The sequence below is a fragment of the Schistocerca serialis genome, chromosome 5 (assembly GCF_023864345.2).
Source record: "Schistocerca serialis cubense isolate TAMUIC-IGC-003099 chromosome 5, iqSchSeri2.2, whole genome shotgun sequence".
NCBI classification, from domain to species: Eukaryota; Metazoa; Arthropoda; class Insecta; order Orthoptera; family Acrididae; genus Schistocerca; species Schistocerca serialis.
In genome coordinates this window covers 656,729,454-656,741,190 of record NC_064642.1, presented here as the reverse complement: position 1 = coordinate 656,741,190, position 11,737 = coordinate 656,729,454, and positions in this window count along the sequence as shown.

Here is an 11,737-nt window from a genome sequence, read left to right as displayed (position 1 = left end):
GATTAGGACAACACAACACCTAATCCATGAGCGGAGAAAACCTGCGACTCAGCCGGGAATCGAACACGGGCCCTTTGGATTGACAATCTGTCGCGCTGACCACTTAGCTACCGGGGGCGGATAGAAGAGGAGGAAGGGTGGGTGAAGGTAGTATTATTACTTATGGTTCATGTACTACTCTTACTGTGATGTTAACTTACTAAGAATATCTGGCTAGGTATGAGAGAGGATCTATATGTTCGAGTGTAAAAGTCAAGCGCCGGCATGATGCCAAGGAACAGTAGAGCATGGAGGCCTGTGAGGAAGTAGTCAGCCAATAGTACGATGACCGACCCATCTCTAGGACGACACCGAGACAGCAGCGGCGTCTAGACGAAGACATCATAAGCGCTGCACCGCCTGCCCGCTGCCCAGTTGAAGACTACCCGTTCTACGAGCTCTGCAGCAGTGACTTAGGAACTATATTGTTTCACTTGTGTTAGGTATTGTGAGACTCCTTATTTGTCTGTCGTCCACTGCTTGCGACACACCATTGTAATTTCTCAAACTTAAGTATTGTCGTGTACGAATGCATGGTTTCACGGAGGTATGAATTAATAAAAAGACTGTATAGATCTCCTCTCCCAGTTATTTGATAGCACAATTGTGGGACTGTTGAAGCACACGTTGACATCGTCGTACTTCCTACATGGCGGCCAGTATTTCGACCAGTTGGACGGCGTGGCTATGGGAATCCCATTAGCTCCAACCATAGGCAACCTTTTTACGGAAAAATTTGGAGACATCGCCTTGGACACGGCTTCAGCTAAGCCAAGTTGCTTTTATCGTTACGTCGATGACACTTTTATCATCTGGCCTCATGGTCGTGAAAAACTGAGAGAATTCTTAGAACACCTGAAAAGCATTCAAGGCCACATCAAGTTTACGATGAAAGTAGAGACAGATGGTGCATTGCCCTTCCTTGACGTCCTCGTTCGACCGAAAACCAATGGGCACCTCAGTGTCTACAGGAAACCGACACACAACGATCGGTATCTGCACGTCTCAGCCACCACCATCCGGCACAAAAACGTGGGGTTCTGAATACCCTCGTCCATCGTGCTAAAGTCGTCTCAGACGCTGAATGTCTGCCACGAGAACTGAGCCACCTCCGAAAAGTCTTCCGGGAAAATGGGTACAGCCACGGACAGGTGTCACAGGCTATATCTGGTGTGACACGCAAGAAACGCACCAACACAGAAGAGAACACCACCGAAGAAGAAAGCAAGAAACTTGTGGCTTTGCCTTTCTGTGGTACAGTGTCGGGAAAGATTAGCCGGCTCCTGAAGAGATATAACATTTCATCGGTGTTCAGGCCCCCAGCGAAAATTCGACAGCTGACGAGGCCTGTGAAGGACGATCTAGGGCTTAGAACGCCTGGAGTGTAGAAGATACCGTGTCAGTGTTGCTGTTACTACGTCGGCCAAACAGTACGCACTATGGAGCAAAGCCGGACGGAACACGAGAGGTGCTTACGCCTACGCTATCCAGAAAAATCAGTCGTGGCAGAACATACCTTAGAAAACGGGCACCGAATTCTATTCGACGAAACATCTGTCGTTATGAAAACGAAGGGATTTTGGGATAGCGTCATAAAAGAAGCTATTGAAATAAAAACCTCTAAAAACACCATCAACAAGGACGGCGTTTTGCAGCTCAGCGCAGCCTGGGACCCGGCTATCGCGATGTTAAAACGGGCGCGACGGACGCGGGATGAAAACATTATCATATATGGCGAGGAAGAGAGCACCAGTGACGTCACAGACAGCAGTGCGGCTATATAACGATACGGCCACGACGACACAGCAGTCAGTCTTACCACCTGACAATGACCAGGGAGAGCCTGGTCGAAAGCTCGTGGGATTTTAACCACCTGATGCGGCTGGAAGCCCGAGAAAATTTTATTAATTAAGTATTGTCATTTATCTTACTGTAATAAAAACTCATTAATACAATTTGTTGAACTGTTGTCTAGCGATTCGAGAAGCAGGTTTCCTAGGCACCCCATATTCGGCGAGTAGGCAGGACACTAAAGGCACTAATCTTACAAAGTGAAATAAATGCTTCCACTTCATTCTACTCGCTGATCCCTCTGTTTCCCCATCTCCCAGTAAGTCCTGACACATCTTCATTGCTCTCTCGGCAACCCTGAGTTTTAGAATTGTCTGCGCATTAAAAGCTCAAGCCTTCCTGACATAAGACAAAACGAAGTAAGCCACTTGAGAGCGCGGAGCAGAGACTGGAAGTTCCCATGCCAACCTACACACGGCACATCACAATTCGACGTAGCCTCCCTTCTTTCCGAAACACTCCCACACCGCTGCACGAACATTTTCTTTCCGTTAAAAATATATTGCTTGCTACTCTAAAAGCGGTGCCTCGTTTGTTTTAAACACTTTTCTGTGGGAATAGGGGAAAGATTCCTCAACATATAAATTTATTGACTAGGCTATAGTTATTTAATTCAAACTCTCTGTCAACTATTCAGGATAAGGCAACCAACTTTCACCACATCAAGTGGAATTTTGTTCATGACTCGCAGTGACCATGACTTTCCCCTTTTCGGAAGGGAAGACTTTGATTTAGTCATCAGTGGTTCCGTAAGTGCAATCGCAACGGGTCTGCGAGAACAAACTCGACCCCCAACAAGGAAAAGCGCGACATCTGGATGACCGTACGGAGACCGACTAAGCAAGGCATGTTTTCATTAGTTAATTTGCTGATCATATGGGATCAATGGGGGATTGCAAACTGCTCTCATGTGGGAGGGGAGATTCATTAAATTGATGAATGCAGGTAGACGTTAGTATGACGTCTTTATTATAAAAAGGGCGTAAACGAGAACTTGCATAAATACAAAGAAAACAATGTCGTTATTTCCGCTCATACAGATGGTATGAACATAAATTTGCGGGAGAAAGAAAGACTGATTCAGCAGTCTGCCCTCTCCATAGTGGCGACGAACCAGGGGGATGGGGGAAAGCGGAATAAGGGTTCTGATTGTTGTGACTAAGAAAATATGCTACCATTTTTACAACAGAGTGGATCAGCCGTCAAGCGCTCACCACTACCGTAGACTGAACGGAGTAAGGGATAAATACCAGAATAATAAAGAGCCCCACCGAAAGCCAGTTAACTCACGTGAATATCCGTCATACCAAGCGAAGAAAATAAAATCACTGCAAGGCTAAGGAGTTGCTACGGAATTGGCAGTACGCAAGACCAACCGTTCGCTGCGTGGTCGCGTGTTGCAGCACAAAGAACCACGAATCCATTTCGCGAAGCTACAATCTAGAACCTTAAATCCACACGCGTATCACAAGAGAAGAACTAAAGGAAGTTGCTGAAGGCGATACTGCAACTTTGAGGACAAGAATCCTTATCCTGATATGGTCCATAGCTGACTTCGCGCTCGTAACGGACAAAGGTCAGATGCCAAGTCCAGTATCAGTCACGAATTATCGAATTTACGAAAAAAGCCTTATGAGAAACGAAAAGGAAATAGTGCTCTCTCACTAAAGAATCCCTAGTGGCATTCACTGAGTACACACATGCTTACCGATATCTGCATCACCACCCCAAGCTTCCAGTAGCGAGCAGGAACAGAACTGACCGAGATACCACGTGCCCGAGTGCCCCATTCTGCTCTTTACGATGTCTAATGACTGCTGACGTCGTTGATATAGAGTACCTGACAGTAGGTGGCAGCAAAATACACCTAATATAAAAAACGTATGTTTTTGGGGGTTCCGGATACTTTTGATCGCATAGTGTACTTCTCTGGCTGAGGCGTAGCGCCTTCACATCGCTCCTGTCACTTGTTACGACGATATCGTTATAGGCATGAGTCATCGACAGATGTCACCAGCTGACATGGTCCTGAGTTACAGAGCTGCACGTAGTTGTACTAGTAGGCGGTAGAGGTCAGCAGTTGACGGACAGTGCTAGCAGTCGTAGTCAAAACAATGTTGTAAAGTTATGTTTGACTAACATTTAATGTATTTGCATAATTATAATTGTTTTATATGTGTATTAATTAGCAGTGTGAGTGTTGTATGAGTGAAGAAGAACAGAAGTAGGTGAAAGTTGTTTTGTTTATTCACGAAGTACCAGTTAAACTATACAGGGGCGTACTATGATTGGTCATTCAAGTAAAGCGCGGGCTATCACGGGATAATACTGCAACCTGATTTGCTGTTTGTGATATCAGCCAATCAGAAAAACGCAGGCTTGCGCCAATTTATGCTGGGAACAAAGCCTTTGGTGTGATCTAGGTAGGTCGGGGCTGAGGGTTCGAACTAGTAACACGTCATTGAAAGCAGCTCCGACGAAAGTACTATAAAATCGCGGAAAATGCTAATTACGAGTTCGCGAAGTAGTACAAAGCACATTTAAGTGAACGGTATAGCGGAAGTCGTGTGGAATTTCGGACGGAATATCAAAATTATTGCTTTTGACTCCAGAATGAGATTTTCACTCTACAGCGGAGTGTGCGCTGATATGTCCCGAGTTCGAGTCTCGGTCGGGCACACGGTTTTAATCTGCCAGGAAGTTTCATATCAGCGCACACTCCGCTGCAGAGTGAAAATCTCATTCTGGAAACATCCCCCAGGCTGTGGCTATGCCATGTCTCCGCAATATCCTTTCTTTCAGGAGTGCTAGTTCTGCAAGGTTCGCAGGAGAGCTTCTGTAAAGTTTGGAAGGTAGGAGACGAGGTACTGGCAGAAGTAAAGCTGTGAGTACCGGGCGTGAGTCGTGCTTCGGTAGCTCAGTTGGTAGAGCACTTGCCCGCGAAAGGCAAAGGTCCCGAGTTCGAGTCTCGGTCGGGCACACGGTTTTAATCTGCCAGGAAGTTTCATATCAGCGCACACTCCGCTGCAGAGTGAAAATCTCATTCTGGAAACATCCCGCAGGCTGTGGCTATGCCATGTCTCCGCAATATCCTTTCTTTCAGGAGTGCTAGTTCTGCAAGGTTCGCAGGAGAGCTTCTGTAAAGTTTGGAAGGTAGGAGACGAGGTACTGGCAGAAGTAAAGCTGTGAGTACCGGGCGTGAGTCGTGCTTCGGTAGCTCAGTTGGTAGAGCACTTGCCCGCGAAAGGCAAAGGTCCCGAGTTCGAGTCTCGGTCGGGCACACGGTTTTAATCTGCCAGGAAGTTTCATATCAGCGCACACTCCGCTGCAGAGTGAAAATCTCATTCTGGAAACATCCCCCAGGCTGTGGCTATGCCATGTCTCCGCAATATCCTTTCTTTCAGGAGTGCTAGTTCTGCAAGGTTCGCAGGAGAGCTTCTGTAAAGTTTGGAAGGTAGGAGACGAGGTACTGGCAGAAGTAAAGCTGTGAGTACCGGGCGTGAGTCGTGCTTCGGTAGCTCAGTTGGTAGAGCACTTGCCCGCGAAAGGCAAAGGTCCCGAGTTCGAGTCTCGGTCGGGCACACGGTTTTAATCTGCCAGGAAGTTTCATATCAGCGCACACTCCGCTGCAGAGTGAAAATCTCATTCTGGAAACATCCCCCAGGCTGTGGCTATGCCATGTCTCCGCAATATCCTTTCTTTCAGGAGTGCTAGTTCTGCAAGGTTCGCAGGAGAGCTTCTGTAAAGTTTGGAAGGTAGGAGTCGAGGTACTGGCAGAAGTAAAGCTGTGAGTACCGGGCGTGAGTCGTGCTTCGGTAGCTCAGTTGGTAGAGCACTTGCCCGCGAAAGGCAAAGGTCCCGAGTTCGAGTCTCGGTCGGGCACACGGTTTTAATCTGCCAGGAAGTTTCATTGCTTTTGACTGTTAGTTAAAACCGCGTGGCGTGTTGTGCGATCTGAGACTGGAACAGGTATTACGTGTGGAGCAGAGTGCACAACATCTGAGCGAGCATTCTCATAACTAAACGATCCGATGAACTCTATTAGCTGCGGTAACGGGTGTAACTACCATAAACTGGCTACGTGTGTGATTGTGGTGTGCGTGGGAACTTTACATTGTGTAGCCACTTAGTACGGACTTGGTAGTATTAACTGTGATCTTTATCGTAAAATTACTCCTGAAAACTTACATTGTCAAGTTAAAACTTTTATTTCAGTAGCTAGCCACATCCCGTTTACCGGACAATTATATGTATGTTGCGACCTGCATTAGACAGTAGTGGTCTAGTATTTTCTACTACAGCTTTTAGCTAGACAAATGAAAATTGCTGGACACTGGCAGGGCGGTAAAAAGAAACGTGCCGCGCCGCAAGGTGAGCAAGTAAATGCATTTTTCCTGTGGCAGCCATTGTTCTTAGTCTATCAGCAACTGTCTACAACGAGAAAGAACATTAATACTAACCAGAGGTAGAAACTGTAAGAGGTATAAAAGACAGTCAATTATTGAGAATAATAAAAGTGATAAATTCGAAAATATTAAACTTCGCGTTCACATGCAGAATTTTCTCCCAGTCAAATGTATTATTTCACTAAAGCTGACAGTGAAATTGTACTTGATTAATAGCAGAGTGTTGACTGAAATTTATTTCTCATGTCAGCTGCAATTAATAACGTTGCAGTTAGAAGTAGTTTAGTAAAAATACATACATTTGAACCATTTCGCATCTCCATATGTCAATGAAACTGAGCTTGACCAACACTATACGTTACACCGCAGTCATAATACTACAATCTTCCCTTTTCAATCTGATCTCTTTTACATACATATTGCTCCTTAGATATAATAATTCGCAAAAGTGTATACATTTGTAATGTACCCAAGAAAACCCAGTCTAGCTACACAGACACACAATCATTCAGTTACAACCGAAAAGTGACATACTGATCGAAATGACTCTATAAATATTATTGTGATTTCATACTTGTACTTGTGTGTATCTTATGGGACTTAAATGCTACCGAGTGAGGTGGCGCAGTGGCTAGCACACTGGACTCGCATTCGGGAGGACGACGGTTCAATCCCGCGTCCGGCCATCCTGATTTAGGTTTTCCGTGATTTCCCTAAATCGCTCCAGGCAAATGCCGGGATGGTTCCTTTGAAAGGGCACGGCTGACTTCCTTCCCCGTCCTTCCCTAATCCGATGAGACCGATGACCTCGCTGTCTGGTCTTCTTCCCCAAACAACCCAACCCCAACTTAAATGCTAAGGTCATCAGTCCCTAAGCTTACACACTACTTAACCTAAATTATCCTAAGGACAAACACACACACACATGCCCGAGGGAGGACTCGAACCTCCGTCGGGACCAGCCGCACAGTCCATGACTGCAGCGCCTAAGACCGCTCGGCTAATCCCGCGCGGCTACTTGTACTTGTTTTATATATGTGTGAATAAGCGTATATGTGTGAAACTAAGTCACCTGTTACTGGCACTGACGGAGGTAAGGTGGAAGTATTTGTTTAGCACTGTATCGTTTTGGTAAAACAGCAGCAAGTTTGCTGGCAGCATTTCAAGTTTTTCTCATTGATAGAGGCAGCAGTTAGTTATTTAAGCACACTTCAGAGGTATTGAAGTGTACGAAAGCAATATTCCAGGATTATTTAGGTAGTCAGACTTTATAAGTCCGAGTATTAACAGTTATTAACTGTTATATAAGCCATCCGTGTGACAGACATTTTTTTATAACTAGCACTCCCAGTTTTAGATGTAGAGTACTCTTTAGACAAGCGGTACTGATTACGTGACTATTTATGCTTACCAGAGAACAAGCAAAATTAAAAGGCATTAAGACGGTTTAAGCTGATGAAATGACTGAGCACGTCTTTACAAGCAAAATGTACAGGAGCAGGAAAGAGAAAATGGAACATCTCAGTCAGAAGTTCAGTCAGTAGTTATATTACAGTAATTCTAACTCCCTCCGAACAAGCCTTGGAACCCCATGTCATCGTCAGACAATAGGCATTACTACGTGTTTTGTCATGTGGTCAGCACGCCGCTCTCCCGGCCGATGTTAGTTTTCGTAACCAGAGCCGCTGCTTTTCAACCAAGTAGCTCCTTAATTGGTCTCACAAGGAATGGGTGCATCCCCCGCTTGCCAACAGCGCTAGGCAGATCCTGATGGTCACTTATCCAAGTGCTAACCAAGACCGTCAGCTCTTACCTTCGACGATCTGATGTCACATATATTACAGTAGAGGCATGTTGACGGTGGACATGACTACTGATCTCGTCCTTTTTTTTTGGGGGGGGGGGGGTCATCAGTGTTCTGACGACCCGCCACAAATTTCTCTCCTGTGCCAACCTCTTTCTCTCACGATCGCTTGTTTACACTGGAAATTTTCCCTTCAAAGAATTCTGTTCATTCTGACAGGAAATCGTGAATCTACACGCAAAACTGACACGATATCTGATTCTTACTCAGTTGGTTTAGCAACCAGTTTCCGAGGAAGTGTGTTAAAAGTCATCGGCAAATTTAAAAATATTGGTTTCACTTGATATCCTCTGTCGATAGCACTCATTAGTGCTGAGGCGTAGCGCCGTATACCGATCCTGCCTTGGAGGCGGTTAAGTAGGAGATGTGTCTCAGAGCTGGATAGTGACAGATGGTGACGCGAGACTGGACGCGCACGTAGTTTACGTATCAGCCGATAGTGGACAATATTGGATAGGGGAATGATTTAGTTTCGACTGTGCGCACTAAAGTGCACTAAAGTAATAGAATGTTTTTCATAAACTGTTCTAGTATTTTCAAGTGTTATTATGTCTTTTTCTGTAGGTAAAATGTTATAAATGTGTTTTAGCATTATGAATGATGCGTGAGTGTGATTTAAGGTTAATATGAAGACAATTGTTTAACAAGTTATGTAGGTTATGTACTGGGATTTAGTGTGGGAACATTTCGAAGAAGTATGGATGTGGAGAAAGGGGATTTTTGCAGAATAGATTTGTAAAGTAAGTTTATGGTAAAGGGAAAGTTAATTCAGGTATAATTAACAATAGTAAATAACTTTACGCATAAGCAAAACTTCAGCATATTAGATAATTATGTCGGTAAAAAGTGCAGTCGTTAGGTTTACTATTTTGCTATTGGTTATTCATGAAAAGCGCGGACTAACGCGGGAGAATGTTGTTTTGCTATTGGCGGTTGAGTAAACTGACCAATGGTAAAGCAATATTCTTCGCGCGCCTTTCTCTGCTGGTAGAGAAGACTTAGAGTATTCTAGGGAAGAATGGGAGCCTAGCGATGAAACAGTTCGGACGTGTGTAGTAGTAGTTCCGATGAAAACGATAAGTTGCCGGGTCTAGCAGTGTTTCACACATCAGAAGTGTGGTAAAGTGACGGCATAATTATTCCGATGGGCGTGTAGAAATTTCGGAATTTTTAAGTGAATTTTGTGACGAGAAAAGACATATTCCACGTGGCGTATTGAGCAGGTTCAAAAAATGTTCAAATGTATGTGAAATCTTATGGGACTTAACTGCTAAGGTCATCAGTCGCTAAGCTTACACACTAATTAACCTAAATTATCCTAAGGACAAACACACACACCCAAGCCCGAGCGAGGACTCGAACCTCAGCCGGCACCAGCCGCACAGTCCATGACTGCAGCGCCTTAGACCGCTCGGCTAATCCCTCGCAGCTGAGCAGGTCGGTGGCTAAAAACTGTGACTGCATTTGGTACCGACAGACTTAATATTTGGCGAGCATTCTCAATCAAAAACAAACAGTACTTTTGTAGCTATTAATTTTTGAGGAATGCAACACCATAAACTTGCTTACGTGAGTGAAAGGGATTGTGAGTGACTGTGTTAAGCCTAGCACGGGCTTGGCAGTGATACTTGTTCACCTAAGTTTCAGAATATATTAATTGAGAACAAAATTTCCAACCTTTCATTTGAGTGAAAACTTTCTCCCGAAACGTAGATTAGTGACTTCAATTGCAGCCTGGTTCACGTCGTAGTACAATAGGTTTCACTCGGCTTTCCTACTGTTGATCTGCTGAGATAATGTTCACAGGTAGGTGCAGGTTCGTCGTAAAGGGACGGAAAGAACCGCGCCGCCGCAGTGCGTGTAAATAAAGAGCCAGTTGTGTTTTGCAAGACAGGTGGTGGCGTCACGCAGGCGCAGTCGCTGTTACCTGATGAGGATCGCCAGCGTAGCGAGGAACGCAGGCCCTGTTGTGCTGCGCTGTGCTGTTCTGTGCAGCGTACAGCAGATTGCTGAAGACTCCAGATCGAGCGACAACAGCCTCCGAGAGCCTCCCCTAGAGTATATTGGCCCGGCGGAGCACACAGCTGGCGCAGTCGCAGCTGCCTAACACTCCAGCGTGGCTACGGTACACAGCCCAGCACCACTTAATATTGATCACGGTCAACACTGGCCCCCACCACAGCATGCAAGTCTACTGGCTGGTCGACCCTTTATCAATAGTTACACCGGAGCTGACTCACGACATCGCACACACAAAGAGTAGACGAAAGCTGTTTCTCAAATGCTTCTGAGATATGATAAATGACATTTTTCTGTACAGATGGATTCGATGTCATCGTATAAGAGCTGTACAATGTTTATATATGAATAACAACATAAAAATAGCCTGAAGCAGACGTGATACGGCTGAAATAAACGAAGAAGTTAGACAAAAGTGTTGTTCTGACTCTTTCTAATATGTACTCTTATACCGACGAACTTGCTTACAGACAATAAAATATTTTAAAACTAACGATGTGGATATTAATACGCTACTTTTGGCTGATAACTAAGTAATAGTTAGTCACAATGAAAATGTCTTACAAGAAGCTGTCTTTAGGTAAAATAGCCATAGAATACATTCTGGAACGTCGCCATCATCATCATCATCATCATCATCATTTAAGACTGATTATGCCTTTCAGCGTTCAGTCTGGAGCATAGTCCCCCTTATAAAATTCCTCCATGATACCTTCAGTGCCAACATTGGTGCCTCTTCTGATGTTAATCCTATTACTTCAAAATCCAGGTATCTTCTCCTTAGTCTACCCCGACTCCTCCTACCCTCTACTGCTGAACCCATGAGTCTCTTGGGTAACCTCGCCATCATAAAGGCAAAATCAGTGGCAATTCATGACACCAGCTAATGTAATTTGAGTCTGTAAATGACAAGGGGATCATAGAGAAAGTTAATACATTTAAATATTTAGGGTGCAGTATTATGTAAACGGAAAACGATCAAATACAATATAAGTTAGACTTGAAACTTCCTGGCAGATTAAAACAGTGTACCCGACCGAGACTCGAACTCGGGACCTTTGCCTTTCGCGGGCAAGTGCTCTACCAACTTTTTTTTTTTCATTAAAACATTCATTAAAAAAAACAATGTTACACATTCCAAATACATACTAAGTTATACATACATGAAGTTACTTAAACAATATGGTTTGATCATTTCAATTACGCTGACGTTAAGGAAGGACAACAGAACATTGTGTTACTGACTAAATTACCAGAAAGAATTACGTTAAACATCAAGAAAAAAAAATTTTTAAAGGCATTCAAACTTCAACCTGAAGAAGTAAAATCTGCACTTTGAATTACATGAGCTGCAATCTTTACAGAAGCATAATTTCTTTATGGTAGATATCAGCAAGTTCGTGGGATAATTTTAAATATAAAACAATTTAATAATCATATTAGGCAATTTCTGAAATACTTGAGAATGGCGGAAAGGAGATATATATTACATTTATCAGATAGAATCTCATGGTTTTAACCAATCGATAAGGACATTTCTATAAAAACTGTCTATTTC